Source organism: Varroa jacobsoni, unplaced genomic scaffold, assembly GCF_002532875.2.
Source record: "Varroa jacobsoni isolate VJ856 unplaced genomic scaffold, vjacob_1.0 scaffold_1370, whole genome shotgun sequence".
In the NCBI taxonomy this organism is placed as follows: domain Eukaryota; kingdom Metazoa; phylum Arthropoda; class Arachnida; order Mesostigmata; family Varroidae; genus Varroa; species Varroa jacobsoni.
Window position 1 is genome coordinate 58,166 of NW_019214272.1, and position 16,762 is coordinate 74,927.

Here is a 16,762-nt window from a genome sequence, read left to right on the forward strand (position 1 = left end):
TAATACAGAAATGCCTTGTTTTTGTTGGCTTAACTGGAAATGGCAACCTTTCAATTCATTTCATCGACGATGGGATGCAACTGTCTTAGAACTCCGGTTTCAGCAAGAATCTTCAGGCTTTTGCTGTACCACCAGTAAAAATGGGTTTTTCTTTTTGATGATAGGTCTTTCAGGTGGAGCCTGTAACCTGCTGGAACTGACAATAGCGCACTAAGAATAACAAGTTCTTAATAGAGCGACATAAGGCGTAATTAAATAAGTAAACGGTTTGACGAAATCGGCTCATCTAGCTTAGCATACCGTTTCGTGACGAGCACGATAAATTACATTGAAAACAGCTTAAATAGTTATCGCTAAAATATCTATAGTTAGTATGACTACACATAGATTGAGCGCCATATTGAGTATACAGATGACGGTTACCGTAGAATTTCGCAAACAAATATACGATTAGCACACAACCGGTCTGCATGTATTTAAATTCATACATGGGGTGACTAATTGCTTTGGCCAGCTCTGAGATGGATAATAATCACTACAGATGCATTTTTCTAATAGGAGTATTTAGCAAAGGATGGTTAAATATTGATGCGACAGATAGGTGGTGTAGAAGTTCCTCAAGCAAAACGGTAACTTCGATTCCGAATAGTTGTTTCATTTTTCAACGGTGAATACACCCCTTGCTGTTCTAGGGTATCGTATGGTTCTGTCGCCATCGCTTGGATTTTGTGCACGAGCAGTCAGAAGTTGGTCAAAGCCGTCTTATTCATTCACGAGGGATAAACTAATCCGCGTCCCACATCCGACTATACCTCAGTTGTGCCAACGGGGCCTGAAGCGTATTTATGTTATTATGGTTATAATTATGGCTAACATTGACGATGCTGTAACCGTTGCCGTCATTCTTTCCTTTCAATGCCCTAGGGGAATCTGTTATCGTCGTATAAGCCAGTGCTGTTTCAAGCAATATGTCCTATTGTTGATACCTCATTTATGTGACTATATAATCACACAAGGGGAAAACAAGCAGGTCGACTATGCTATAGCGGTACATCTAGCCCTCATTGATCGTAAGTAGATTTACTGAAGGGTCGTTAGCGAATAACGATATTGTCGTATTATCCTCATTATTATTTACTTAATTAGCTATATATTCTGCATTTCATACCTCTTCTTATGACATGTAAACAGTAACAACTACATTTAATTTACATTTAACAATCAGACTCAGCTGAGTAAGTCAACTCAATTGATGTTTATTTTAGTTAAGGGACACATTTTTTGTTTTTGTCCTATAATTAGTAATCGCGGAAAAGCTACAGAACGGCTACTGTTAGCAGTATTAATTGTGATTATAATTATGGACTAGAGTATATAATAGCTTTAAGTTGACAATTTTGCCGGAGTATTACCGATAGTAATTGTATTAGAAACAATATACGTAAACCGTTAGTGAATTACGTTCGAAGTTGCTTGATTTTCCTCAATGTGAACATAGTATTTACTCGATTCCTTCCGATCACTCTCGATTACTGTCTCAAAGACTCTGTTGTAATTCTGTTTAACCAATTTAATTACCTGTATAATTCAACTCCTCTGTCATTTTGACTCCGTTGACAGGTCGGGTAGTACAGCTGTATTAGAGCCTATATAAACTGTTGCAGAGATCACACACTTAGCTACGGAACTTATGGAGGATCACGAAAATTTCGCTTACCACAGCCCTGTCACAGCAGGCACACGACTACAAATCAGCTACGTGCAGCTTGCGAGCAGCGCTTTTTAGCGAAACGTCTCTAGACAGAACACAAAAGGCCCTTCGAAGTACCACTAGGACGACCCAGATAAGTACTACCCTAGAAAATCCAAATGCTATTTTCTTTTTCCTTTAGATTTATACCTTCTTCGATGCCTAGATATACGAGCTACGGCTGTTTTGTGAATTTTATACCGAGCTTAGGCGGAAATAGAAGGCCTTGCCAAATAGGAACATACACAATCAGATTTGTACATACGGTTTACCTAATAATGAAAGATTACACTTATCCATACCAACCAACAACATGCAAAGGTAGACTTGCGCTTTGTAAACCCATCTATGTTATCCGGTTCTCGGTTAATAGCAGTAAAAGAGTGTTCCTTTTGCCTTTCTGATACAGTATGAGAGGAGAAAACCGACTGATCGTTTTGTCTCTTTGTACCTATTTTGTCAACACGACGGACTCTTTTAGTTGAATATCGCAACCCTTTTGAACCGTGACAATAACGATGGCCCTTCTGATATTCTAAGTGATATAGAAGCTATAGTGATCATCGCATATCTACCCAAGTATAAAAACGGAAAGCAGATAATGTAGGCTATACATGGCTTCAACGTTGCGATAATACCCGAAAAATGTGGGCCAATACACCGCCATTAAGTTTGCTATAGCCTCGTAGTTTTTTTTTAGAGATTAACCTGTACCTAATCCAGAGCAGTTGACATTTCAGTTATATGGTTTGAAAGTCCAACGACATAGGTAGATCCATTACAATGACGCAATTAATGATATCAGAATCCGGGATTAAAAATACGCCTGCTAGTTTTAATCACTCTAGAGCATTCCTCTCCCAAATGCACCAGAAACGCTAATAGAACAGGGCTCAAATCAGTTAAAATCATCTACTCTAGCAATGGAAATCATATAATGAGTTAAAAATTACAATAGCCGCTTGATCACAACTGACCCCGCCATGATTATTATTAAAGTAAACAGCAAAACATTAATTCTGAAAAACACGACCCTACAAAAACGTACGCAGCAATAGCTTCCACTAATGAATTCAATTTTCAGATAGTACTTGCAGTATATTGTTGCAAGCAAAACGAGTTAAATGCTCATCTATCGTAGCCCTTATTAAGAGAACTTAGATCGTGAACGTAGGCAGCCTGCCGAGAATACCAGAAAATCTATTAAGTTTAAAATGCAGAAGGCACTTTCAAACATAAGGGTAGAGGACGACCTAGTCAAAGCTGTTATGCGCGTGTCTGTGACTATGTTCTTATGACAACCGTGAATATGCGGCTATGGCTGGTCAAAATTTCGGTAATGGTTAATTTTTACCGGAAACCTGGTCAGAAACGCATGCAGTTATCACACATTGAACCTCTGCTTATTTACATTCTTTCTTCATCACTACAATATGTAAGTTCAAGTTGAAGGGATCGATAACGAAGAGTAGAAATAGACCAAGCAGATGCTTAGATTTAAAGAGGCTAGATGAACGGTTGAAGATCCTATTCAAAAGAGAGTAACCTTCCTTGCTTTGTAAGCTTGTAAGCGGATAGACGTGTAGGTGTATTATTATTGCACGTTGAGATTTGCCCGGAAAGAGCTATCGATTACGGCTGATCCTGAAACATGCAGATCCGTGTGCGCACATTTAGCATTCTTATTGATGCTTGAAATTTCTTTTAACTCGATTGTTTTTATAATGAGAGTTCTAAAGTTAGGTAACATGACCACTGCGAAAATTCATTGAAGATTGGTAGAGACATTGGGCAAGGAGGCCTTAAGCGAAAGCATAGTACGTGAATCGTACAAACGTTTCAATACGAAATCGGATCGGATCGAAAGGGCCACAAAAAGATTATCAGGAGGACAAGAAGGCATTGCCACAATCGAGAAGGGCTTTTACGAAAGCAGAGCTTAGAATCGGAGGGTTCTGTTCGGCAAAACTGGCATTGCACATATAACGTGTTATGGAATTCTATCAAGTGCTAAAAATGTTTTATACGTCTTCCAAACCTGTTGGCAATGCGTGCGGTGCATTCCACGTGCAATTTGCGAGCCTTTGTTCGATAAACACCTGCCTGGAGAACACGGTCGCCATAAATAAGACTTGCTATGATCTCTAACGCCAGCCCAAGAGGGCATCTGCCACTATAAGATTCTTGCCAGCGGGGCAACGCACGCAGCCTGGTATATCCAGTTCCTCAAGAAATCGATGGACCGCTGGCGCAGCAGTCGAAAGCACGTCTGGTTACTCTATGACAACGCCAGATCTCATCGTCACGCCTCAGTTATGTCGTAAATTAAGTAAAAAAATCCGCTTATTCTCCCAATCGAAATCCGTATAACGCATTGTTTTCGGTGTCCTAAAAAGAGCAACCGAAAGGCAAGTATATCCCAAAAAACGGTTCTATCGTTTACATTGCAGAACTTTCATTATGAAAAATCTTCCCTGTAGTGGCCGATTAATTACGAAAAATTACGACATCATAACGAAGGTTGAATCAAACCGACGCGACGTAAGTAGCCAAGATATCGCGAAGCAACTAAACGTCTACAACTAATTATTGACTTTAAACGAATTCAAGACGGCTAGCTACAAGAGAAAAACTCGATGTTTGTGTGCAAAGTAAGTGAACATCAAGGAACTCTCGTTTACTCGATCGAACTCTTATCTACAAGATTCTACAGTATTTCGCACAAAATTGAAGCATTTCTAAAGCAGTTGCTGATTAAAAGTATATCAGCTGCGACAAGAATGCGCAGCAGAAATGTGCTCCACGATGCACTGTAAAGTCTGCTACAGATCTAGTGAGATTGGAAAGGAGTCATGTACTATAGGTTGCTGCCGACTAGCAAAACGGTTGATTCGTATCTTCACTGTCAACAACCGAAAATGCCACAGTAAGCCATTGGAAAAACTAGTTAGAATTAGAAAATGCATCGTCTTCCAGCATGACCATGCTAGAGCACAACCATCTTTAGTCATTCGGTAAAAATTCGAAGAACTTAAATGGGAAATTCTAGCCGTATAGCTCGGATTTTGCATACGTCAGGCTATTATTTGCTTCGGTCTCTGCAGAACTATCTTGGTGATATTAATTTAGCTTTCGCGGACGAATACAAAAATCACCTATCGCTGATGATTTTTAGTTACGAACGGCAGATTTTCTACAATGATGGGATGATAGGGTTACTAGAAAAACCGTAGAAGGTCACGGGTCAAAGGGGCACATATATAATAATGTAATATTATTTTTTAGCTTAAGAACAATCAATACTTTTCCGATAATCCAATATTTTTACAACAAATCTAAGCTTCCAGCAAAATTAATCTAAGTTTACGGCCTCGATAGGGTAGCTGAAATTTCTTCCTTGAAAAACATTTAACCGACATTTAAGGACGGTTATGTCCGTTTAGTGACCACCAAATAACGCGTTTGGGTATGAAGCTCGCTATATATTTAAACTGGTTTCAGTTGCCAAATTACGAGCTGCTACCCTAATGCAGTTAATGCAGGTATTGGAGACTGTATGTATACAAAGATTATAGCCAAACACGACCCTAAAAGCCAGCTTATTTGCTTCTACCGACTACTCTAATCCACACTTAGCAACAATAGCAGAACGATGAATTCACCTAAAAAGAGCATAAGAATAGCGGAAAAGGTACGTTATGTGACGCAACTGACTCAATGGGTTAGGGAGTTGGGCACAAATCGTCGACATTGTCGTTTTCGGAAGGTCGTAAAGTCGTTAACGTGAAGAGAAGCACTGGATAACAACCTTTCAATGCGATGCAAGGGGTGAGGTTCAAAATTCAACTTTCTGGGCGCGCTGCCGCTACCCAGCTCCCTATCAATTGCCATCGTATGAAATGCCCCGATAAAACCCCCATCTTAGTGTAGTCCGCAAACACGCGTTTTGCGCTCCCACAAAATGCGCACATACCAATGTAAGTAGTAAAATTTGAATACCGCGCCAGTCTCACCCAATAGATTGCCTACTGAATTTCTAGATTTACCAAAAAAATTATACAAACATTTTCTAATAATGTATCCCGTAGCAGTACGTCATAATAAATCAAGACAGAATGTTATTTTTTATTTTCGAAATAATATCACTAAAGTTGTTTACTTATCACACCGTAATATGCCTGCTGGGCATTTTAAAATTCTGTTACATCATCGACCAAGAATTCCTATCTCCCAGTGATTAAGCCAATGTTCGGTCTATAGTATTAAAGCGGCTTTTCCCCTAAGGGGAATCGAGGGGCGCGCACTTTAATAAAACATGCTGCTACCATTGTAGCCTGGGTTGGCATAGTAGCCTTAAAGGTTCGGAGAACAGTATGTACGCTGCAGTAAGGGATACGTGCTGGCATTAAAGACATTATTATGATACGCTTAAGATAGTAACATAATGGAAAACTTGTATAACAAAAAAACCGTTTCAGCAGCAGTCGCACTGGCAGACGATTCTGCACGATCAAAACACACTGGAGCCAACTTGGTGTCAGTAGTAGAATAAGCTAGAACAGAAAAAAAATATGTCTGGAGTATCATGAACAAAAAACAAATTCCAAATGCGAAATAGAATTGTTCATTTTTATACGACGAACCTTGTTTGTCACCTAATACCCTAAGGCTTGTATTCTAGGTAAAGCAGACCTGTTTGCATTTGTAAACATTTCACTATAAACATGCTAAGGCAAAGTTTTAGAACATTTAACTGTATAAACTGAAAAGGAGTTACTGCACGGCATGAAATTTGGCTATTACAGTTAAGCATAAAATGATGACGCCTGTGAAAGTTATGGATAGATCCTAGGATTAACAAGGTTTAGCTACATCCACCAGGTTACACAGTATATTCAAGTTTTAGTAAAAAGTCATCAGGCCAGGGCCCGTTAAGGGAATTAATCACGTTTCTATTAGAGAAATGTCTGGAAACTTGTAACGTACAGAAAATGCAATTACAAAAATCAAGTTTTACCCTTGTCTGTCATATCTTTATAGTCGCTTGAATCTCCCAAATTGTAAATTATTTAATATTACACAAATGCATTTTTCCGCTGGCGTGCCACAGATAGAATGTGTCCTTTTTTTTTTTAGTCGAACGGCACTCGTACGCTGGAGGTGAAATAGGTAACCAGTTGAGCCAATGTTTCCAGCAAGTTCTTCCTTCAATTTCCCATTTTGTGCGTTGATTCCTTCATTGAAGGCCGCCTACGAATGACTGTTTTTGTTACGGAAACTTAAAAGAACCTCGCTGAGCGCATCATTCACATTAACGGGACAACTGAAGTTAAAGGTAAGAAGCTTTTGATTCCTTTTTTGAAGTTTCTTCGCACCTTAGAGCGTCTTGAGATATAATAAAATACTCTGATCTCAAGTGTTAATAACAGATTGCTTATTACAACTCCGGTATATATCGTTTCTCAATTTTAAATGGCTTGAAAAGACTTATGATTTATTCCGTCAATATAAGAAACATATATTCCATGGCTTTTAAAACTCTGATAGATGTTTGCATCTTCGAAAGTAAAAAGTTTGTTCAAGCTCATGAGCTGAATCACAGTGAACCTCACGGCGGAATATCCTTTATTTGGTAATTTGTATAGCAAATTAATTACTGACCGACAATAGTTCTACATTATTATGAAAGCGTAATACCAATTTCCCTAAGTAAAACAATGAAAAGAATTTTTTTAGCAAAATATATGAAGTACCTCTGCTAGTTGGGAAGCGTTTCGTTATCGCACGTGAACATTTAGCACAACAAATTTAAAGTCACGATGTAACGAGCATGACTGAGTAACGTGCTGGTGAGATATAAAAAATAGAGAATATTTATCTACCTATAGCTATAACAAACTCTGTTTCTTGTTTCGAGTTTTACGACCCGTATTCCATCAAGCAGATTGTTGGCTGGCTGGCTCGCAGCACGAAACGAGCCGTGTGTCTGTCTATGCCCGTGTTCGAACCCAAACCACAACGTGTTCCTAAGACTATGAGGCAAATACGTTACTCGCTAAGCTATCACAGAAACTAACCCCGTCTACACTTAACCTATTTAACTCCTTTGACTTCTATTGTTTTCCTTCTCTATGCGACATGCGTTTATTGTTGAATTATTACGGCCCGAGCATCAGCAATAGCAGGCCCTTAGCCTTTGTACGTGAAGCTGACGGCGACCAGAGTCTGAGATCAATTTATTCGGGCAGTGTTATGCAATATATCATGAAATTAAAATGTTGGCAGCCATCTCAGATGTACAGTATTATGATTTTACAGAGGCGACATCATCGAAACCGTAGTTTCGAAACCGCTACCTTTTGGTACACTTATCCATATCAGTTTGATGACGCTAGACACAAAGAGATCAAGTTGGAGGGGTGTAATGGTCGGAGCGGGGTGGATGGTTGCCAAGAGTGTATAATATATTGGAGAAGAAAAGGCTTTAGAGGATGACATTACTTCTCTCGAGATAGGAACAGCCGTATAGTTGGTGTCGATCACCTTTCGGTCCTTCACTTTATATTTATATCGGTGCATGGGGAAGCCCAGGGTCTCGCAAAGTGGAACGGAATGTACTTAATCTGCTCGAACGCACCACGTACTGGGAACATAACAAGGTGCTAAACGATGATATGCTAATACGAGACCTCCGTACTTTTATAAATATAATTCGTAAGATCAGTGAAGTCTGTAGTTTCATCCAATTTCTATTAGAACTAGGTTTGTTTGTATCTGTATGTTTAGGGAACTTGCTTATTGTGATGATGTTTCCCGTACTAAAATATCTGTTAGGCGAATCACCAAAACAGAGGAAGAAGTACAGCATGAACCAAATAAACTGAATAATACATGTGATACTATTAGAAATATTTGGCACTCAAATGTAATCTTCTTTCTTAAATTTGGTCCAAATGTCACAATGGAAATGGGAGTTTGAAGAAAGCTGCGCTCTGGTCGTTTATGTTTATTGAGTTCCTTGTTTAATTTGCCGTTTTCCAGCGTTGTGCACCATTAAAACGCTCCGTCTTTATGTACAAGTTCATTAACGTTTGGCTGGATTATAAATTTGGCCTAAAGGCGATAAAGGGTGGAACGATGTTTAGGGGAGATTTATAAACGAATAGCAAGAAAAAGGAGCTTAGGCGGTATGTGTTATGCTTTGGTGACTGGTTTGGTACATTTTGAGTACTTTTTATCCTTTCGAATTATCGGCTTACACTGCCACACTTTTTTAACTTTAAATGTAGTTTGTATTTTTAAATGTCTATGTTCTCATACTTTTAGAGAAGGTACGGGTGCTTTGAAAAAAAATTTGCAGTCCTGACTAAAGAAGCAGCAAATGAGCTAACAGAGAAAGAAAGACCCTGAATTGAAAGTTTACTATGATTGGCCATTAGCAAAAACGAAATTGGGAAAGTGGTTCAGGGAAGACAGGCTCTAAGGACCTATGCATACGTCGAACGGTATATTATACGTAGTACACATTGAATGAGTTCTCCTTTTCGAAATACACATTCAACGGCACCTACATGAAAATATTCTTGTCAAGAAAAAAAATTAGGCTGATGTTTCCGTCGAAGGGTGGATATTAATGTTGAATGCTTATTAGAGTAAAACCTTAATTATTTTCGTTTTCCGAGTACCATTAGTCTGCCTTTAAGTATACTTTCTTTAACAGCGGCAAATAATCTACGCTGCTTTCGTGTCTTTAACTGCTTGGTGTGCGTCAACGTACTTCTAAACAACAACTCTTGTAATTCAAATTCGCTTTGAAAGTTTGCCGAAATTATAATGTTCTGTTGGGCTATACTTAGCAGTATCTCGCGGGAATACAAATTTTAATTGGTACCAGAAATGATTATTATATATTGCTTGTTTTTGTTGTGTTTAATCTAATAAGATTATTTTATAAGATTTATTAATAATATATTGCCATATATAAGTGTATAAAATTTTTTATGTCGATATAGTAGCACTTCGATGAATGTGTAGTTCGGGAGAGACTGACTCCTAAATCTTCAGTAGGAAGAAAATGCCCTCCTCCTGCCCAGTCGCTTCATAAAGCCAGTCAGCATCCACGTCAGCTAGAACTTTTTTATCGGTAATCAAAAGAGGGCTAAACTTTTTTGCCCTTCTAGTAAAACAGGTTTACGATCACCGCCATCATCTATACAGCACAATGCCGAAACCTGAGTAATAGATTGCCTAATTCGAATTCAGACAACGAGAATCCTAGATTTTGTCTGGGACAATTACTGAGGTGTGAGTGGTTCGTTTCTTAGGTTAATCAAAGAGAATCGCCAAGGGCTTAAATCAGAGGAGGATGACGATAGGAACCTCGGTGGGCTCATTTCAAGATGAAGACGCTCATGATGATGAGGAAACAGAAAAGACACAATGACGACGCTTCGAACTGTAATATAAAGGGACAGGCGGCCTTATATTTACGACAAAGGCCCTGTAATAAAACGCGGATTAGCCGTTCTTAGGCAAGCGGAGTCTCTTTTTGCTCTCAGGGACTGTACCAAATGTGTGTTCAGTATAGTCGCGCACTTTTTGAATAGAGTGCAAGGATTAACTTTTTCGTGGTCATTTTAAAATTAAAATCTTCTCCCATTTCAGACAATCCCAGTAGCGTCCACCCTCAACTTGAAGTTTCTGAAAGGTATAGCGGACAGTAGTTTGTAGAGATTGGTTATTACATAGCCCTAATGGCGCGAAGGAACTGGCATTGAGAAGGCGTTGGATTTACGTACATAATTTCGATAGCTGTTATTTGTTTGATGGATTATAATATAAAAGAAGCTATTGCTGTAGAAACTTCTCCATTTTTCTCGACAGCATTGTAGCATTAGGCTAACATCTGCCGAAAGTTAATTGTCAAATTTTAAAGCCATGCACAAGAAAAACCACAATGAGCATAGCAGGCCATTGCTGCACAAATATAAATACCTTAAACAACAGTGAAAATAAGTCTAATATCATCTATATTTAGTAAACTGTCCCGTTTTGGATCAGTCCCTATTTTAGTTCGGTGACTTGTTCAAAACAATGGAAATCTACATCGACTTGGAGACTACAGACATGAAGTACAGGAGATGGTTAGCATTGAACGGTGCCATTCGACGAGAGGTCTTGCCTTTTGTTGGTCATTAATTAGCCAAGCTTTATTATCATACCTATTTTACCCTCATACTTAATTTTATCCGAAAGCATTCCGGTTAGGGCGATAATAATAGTAGTACTTAATTGCCAAATTGGGGCTAATTGTGTTACACGTTTTGGCAAACTACAGGCGATAGGACACTGATGATGATAATGTCATACATCTTCGTCCTGATTAAACATTCTTATTTCATTTGAGCAGTCGATAGGATATCCTGGCAAGAGAAAATAAGTTGCACAGCCTTGTAACGGCTGTTATCATGTTCAGTTAATATTACCACTGATGTAGATAAGTTTCAAGCCTCAAAAAGTCTTTGGTTCAGCCAAATACTTTGGTTGCTGCACCTCCACTTTCCTATTAATAGCAATTAGAGTATTTAATTGAGATAAAATGTTCTCAGTTTCAGGCTAAGTTTCTTAAAAGGCTGCTTAACCCGATGCATTTCGCATCACAGATTGATATTGCAAATAAAAAAGTTAGGGTAATGAACGCCATAATTTTCTACTGACCAAGTTTTGAAAAATCCACACCATATGTTTACTGGTTAGCCAACGTTTATTTTCGAAATTATTATTGCTTTCGTTGTAAACGCTTAACAAATACATTTTTGCGCAATTCTCGCATTTACGTGCATAAACAACGACGGCATGGCAATAGTAACGGTAATTTTGCTACGGTCTTGCATTTTATGGTTATTTATCATTTAAAATTTTAAAATTTTATTTTTAGCGATGAGTTTTGACAGCATGCTCGGGCAGTTCCAAAATACTTCAAAGACTGACGCTAATGCTTGGATCAAAGACGGTGTTGGAATTAGATGGAATCTGAGTCATCATAAAATGCACATCCTAACTAAAATAGAAAAGATGAGTGTAATGATAATTGTTATTACTAAGCAATGGCTTTCGTAGATCGTGCCTGTTCTGACTCTTCGGGCTGCCTCAGGTAGTGAGATCTGAGAGATAAAATTCAGGGCTGCATTTTTTTCTCGCATTAAACTATAGTGGTCTCCTGCCACGTAGTGGCCAGAAGGGCCTATAGAGTACTTGATGTGGGAAGTCCAAGACTAGACTCACTTCAGAGACACAAATGACCACACCGAACCCGAGCAGATATTCGCCTGAACTTACTTCGTTCTATGACGCGTAGACCGTATACGAATTTGAACTTCGAAATTTATTCAATTAAACATGGCGTACATATAAAATACAAAGACAATAGTTAAAAACGAATGGTTGCAATAATTGAATAATAAGTCCTATGTTGTCTATTACTACGTCAGTTGCACCACTTTAATTGCCTTACCTGGTATAACAAGAAAGATATATTTCGCAATTTAATTGAATTAGAAAATATATTATTCGTGCCAATGTAAGTCTAATTGGTTCACGTTATCCTGAATTAAGTTATGTTTAAGACGATATAAGATGAAAATACCTATAGGCAACAAGCCAACTTCTAAGTCCACCAAAACTTTTAATTGTATTTGAAATTATAACGTAACTACGTATGCGTATGATACGGATAAGGTTCGGACGACCAGTGTGCCATAAGTTCGTGTATAAGTCAGAGTAGTCTATAAGTCCATAGTAACCCAACATTGGCGCTAGTTGATATATTAGAGAGACGATTGCCTAATGCTCTGAAGTATCTCGTAACTCAAATTTGGGCATTGGCTAGAAACCGAAGTTAACGAAAAGCTAAAAGTGTACTACACAAGATAAGTGAACATAATATTCTGTCCTCAATCACGGTAGACAACTGCAAAAAATGCTCCTCTGAAGAACGGTTTTTAAACTTATTCGAAGGAGTGTATGCTCTACAAGAGAATGTCCCGCACAAACACAAATGCGGCTCGCAGATGCTCATATCTGTGCGTAGTTCAGACACGGTAGTGCCTCGAGGAACATCTACGAATGGCGTTAGCCTAATTTTACCTAAAGCCGTCCAGACGATATCCCGAGTGTGAATTTATAAGCAGCGATGGGGCTTACTATGGCCTAGCGTAAAGCGAAACTGTCTATAAAGACCGTATTATAGGGATATGCTCGTTAAAAGTGCTCGTTGATAAATTACACATATTCGGAAATTGCCTACTTTTTCTGAAAGGAGCTTCGAAGGACAACTGTCAAAGGCAACGTACAGCTTACTATTTTTCATCGCCCGCAACAATAATTGATTAGTAAGGTAATATACTAATAATCCCTATCAAGATGCTTGTTCTCTTTCCCTTTTATATATATATATATATACAAAGTAATTGACTGTGTTAAATAATTGATGAGAGCGAGTATGATGCAACAGTTAGACAACAGTAAAATCCAACAACAGTAAAAAATTTCGCGACAAGTAGCAGATTTCGCTTTTCCATATACTGGTTTTTCTGCCAATTAACTCTAAGTTACATGTGCTTCCAGTTCCTATGGATAGCATGAAGTGCTGCAATTAGACCAGAGCCAGTCGACATAAGGTAAATAATAACGCGGAGATCTTTTCGATGCCATAACTTGAGCCATAACTGTATCTAAGTGAAAATACATTTGTTATAGTTTCGCTTAGACACAATTGTACTTATCGGTTTCGAGCTAAATTTCGCTTGTCATTTGTCAATCTAGTAATAGTTCATCATTACTATCTGGGCATAAACAACGTACAAATCCTCAATTGTAACATCAGAATCTTTCATGTAAAAGTTAAATTTTTATTGTACGTTCGTGTTTCGCATAAAGTCACAGTTATATACACAAAAAAAAAACGAAGTAATTATAATACGAAACTAAGCGGTTGGAGTTTCACATGTGACACTGGCCTTAAACGCTGCGGCTGGCTTTTAGCATCTTACGAAGTAACATTCTGAATTTTGACCATTTAAAGTTTAAGTTATAAGTTTAGAAGACAGATAGGCTACCATTATATTGTCTCATAGGTATTCTTATACACTAAGCATAGCTTCATTGGTTCACTTTGGCTTGAATCGCATAGAGATCAGCTTTTCGACTATTTTCGGTGGTCTTCAATAAATTACCATTTAATGATAGAGAACCCATTGGTAGGTAAACTGAGAGTAAATATATAAATATGTGGCTGCAATTTACGGATCACTACAATGACTAACAAGGATAGTTTGAGATAGTTGATACTTAGTGACGAATTTTAGAGTTACTGCGGCGCTCCTCAAAACGCACAGTTATTATTACCACGATTATTACCATTTTGCCTGCTTAAAGCTAACAAACTTTATAAAGATCGACTGATTTGCTTTCCAACAAGAGTGAAAAAAAAAAAAAAAATAAGCAAAGCATTTCTTGTCCTTCAACAATTATTTCTTTCTGTTGATTTTCATGAGTAGTGCTAAGTAGGGCACCCAGGGAGAACGATATGGTACCATTTGGTAACTCGTTTGGGACGACATATCAATTTGTTTGGAAGATCCGTCACACAACAAAGAATGGACTATCAACAGTTATCGGAAGAAATATGAGGGTACATTTTCAACCAGTTTGGTTATGGTAAGATCTGTTTATATGCCGGAAGATTTGGCATACTTTACGATGCGGCTGAGCAAAATCAAGAAGCGATAAAAAATTGAAATTAGGCGCAACTCCACTAGTCTTTGACGGCGCTAGCCAAGCCAGAGCAAGCGATATAAAGGATTAAACCTGCCAAAAATTGAACTTATTCCAATTTAACTTGTAGCGTGACATATAGCTGTTATAGTTTATGCAATTAGAGCTCCGATATCAAATTAATATTGCCCCGGATTACAAACATCGGCCTGCTGAGTGTAGATATCGACCGATTTCCTTATCGTTGTTTCAGCAGATAGCTGCAGCTATAGTTACACAGCGTTCATCAACTATAACTTTCATATTCAATATGAGTTGCTTCACATCGTTGACTTGGGCTTTTTTTCAGGGCAATCGTTACGACAGAGATATTTTATTTTAGATATGATATTCTCGTGTAATATAAGTCAACTTTAAAAAGTATATTCGATATCTCCAAGTAGCCATTTTAGTCATAGTTCTCCTATCTGCCCCGGTGCGCAATCGAACAGCGGAAATGACCCCATTCTAGATATTAAACGGAAGTGCGCGAGTAACGGCGAGGCTTGAGTCTGTAACATTTCGTAGAGCGTGTTTATGAAACCTTACTGTCTGTTCACATTTTACAGGAAGTAGATTCTGTACTCAAATAGCTCCTAGAAGAGCGAATGTTCCTGTTGGGCATGGTAAACCAAGAAACTATTGCTTACGCCTGCGGAAAGGCGGGTCTTTGTTTTAATATTATAGAAAGCTATTGAAGGGGGCGAGACAGAGATGCAAATTGCCAATTCATATCACGTGCTTCATCCAATCGAAAAGCAGTGAAGCATATGAGCTCTGTCGTACATAATAATTTATCTTAGTGTGTGTCAGTGGCTAATTTTTTTCTAAATATAAGAACAAAATTTATTATTAGGCAAGAAGCAATGGTTGCAGCAAGTGACTCAGGGTTTTTTCGACTGTACTTGTTACGCATCGCACAAAGCATTGGTCAGAGTTAAACATATGATTAGATTGGGATACGTATTTTACCAACATCTAAAGAAACGTTTAGTCGGAGAGGACTAGCCACATTGCGAGCACGGCTCATATAGCTACAGGGGCTTTGGAAGTAGTGGAACCGGACGGCGTTAAGCAATCTAGTCAATCATCAGAAAAATTGCATTTCAATTGATCACCCAATAGAGTTTTCTATTTTTTAATCACAATCTAATAAGGTTTTTTTTGTGTGGTAGCTAACTAATGTGGTAGCTAAAATCACATAGAAAGGTAGATGAATAATCTTTACTCTAACAAGAGTGGTTCTCGAGGCAGTGCAGTGGTAACGAGTCTGGGTTGCCTAAACTCAAATCCGCCACACGTAGATTTCATCTCGTGCTGGGAGCCAGCTGTCTGAAGCGACGCCTAACAAATAAAGTACTGAGTATAAAACTAGACATATTCTAACGAAAAACAATAAATTCGTCGTTGCACTTTGGTAGAGCGTCTAAATTCGTTGCACTGTCTCTTGTGGATTGACAGAACTTGCATTATTTTTTTTTTTTTACTTTTACGATAAATTCACAATTCCAGGCTTTCCTGTTAGCAAATCTGTAAAACTTTGCGCGTATAAACCTGTGGCAGACGTTTCCAAACAACTGCGTATAACACGTGATATAAGTATTCATCTAGAACGTCAAAATTTGATAATGGTCTATGGAATGTAGCCAGTCATGAAAATCGCTAGCTTTCTTAAGAAATTACTATGTGCTATTATTTTTATTATAAAACTTTATTGGGCTTGAATGGTATCCGGTGGACGGTCCATGAATTAAATAAGTTGGCCTAATGAAAGGGTTGTATCTATCGCGTTAAAAGTTTTTTTCTTGCGCAATCTCTAGTCCTATATTATACTATCACATGTAACGGCAAATTAAGCACGAAAGACCCTGTCCATGATGTACAAGCAATCTATTAGCTTTGATAAAACCCTATCCGACTAACCCACCAGAAGTGGTAGCTGAGACATATATTGTTGTCGCTTCGTGTAGCGCCATAATGGATGGGCTAATAGCTGGCGGAGTAATAATCACCCCCCCGCCCCGCCCCCGCCCCACACAAACTTGCCGGACATCAGCCCAGGTTAACATGGGTGTTTTCACCTGCTTTTGAACGAAGTTGGTTTAGTTCGATTTGAAAGTATCGATAAACAAGCGTATAGAACATTGTCGCTTGCTATCTACATTAATATTGTCAGCTTTATTGCATTTATTTTTAGTT

The 16,762-nt window shown here is 38.3% G+C and overlaps 1 long non-coding RNA gene across 4 annotated transcripts in view; it reads left to right on the forward strand.

The window, feature by feature from the left end:
* Positions 1 to 1,542: 1,542 nt before the first annotated feature.
* Positions 1,543 to 16,762, forward strand: part of LOC111269268 (uncharacterized) — a 16,683-nt gene continuing 1,463 nt past the window's right edge. Inside the window, exons 1-5 of one of the 4 annotated variants that reach the window (XR_002685683.2) lie at positions 1,543 to 1,848; positions 6,996 to 7,085; positions 13,068 to 13,145; positions 13,376 to 13,428; positions 14,308 to 14,800. This is a non-coding gene — a long non-coding RNA (uncharacterized LOC111269268). Of the gene's footprint in view, positions 1,849 to 5,252; positions 7,086 to 13,067; positions 13,146 to 13,375; positions 13,429 to 14,307; positions 14,801 to 16,762 lie in introns of those variants that run through there. The other 3 variants (XR_002685685.2, XR_002685682.2, XR_002685684.2) reach the window with 3 other exon arrangements.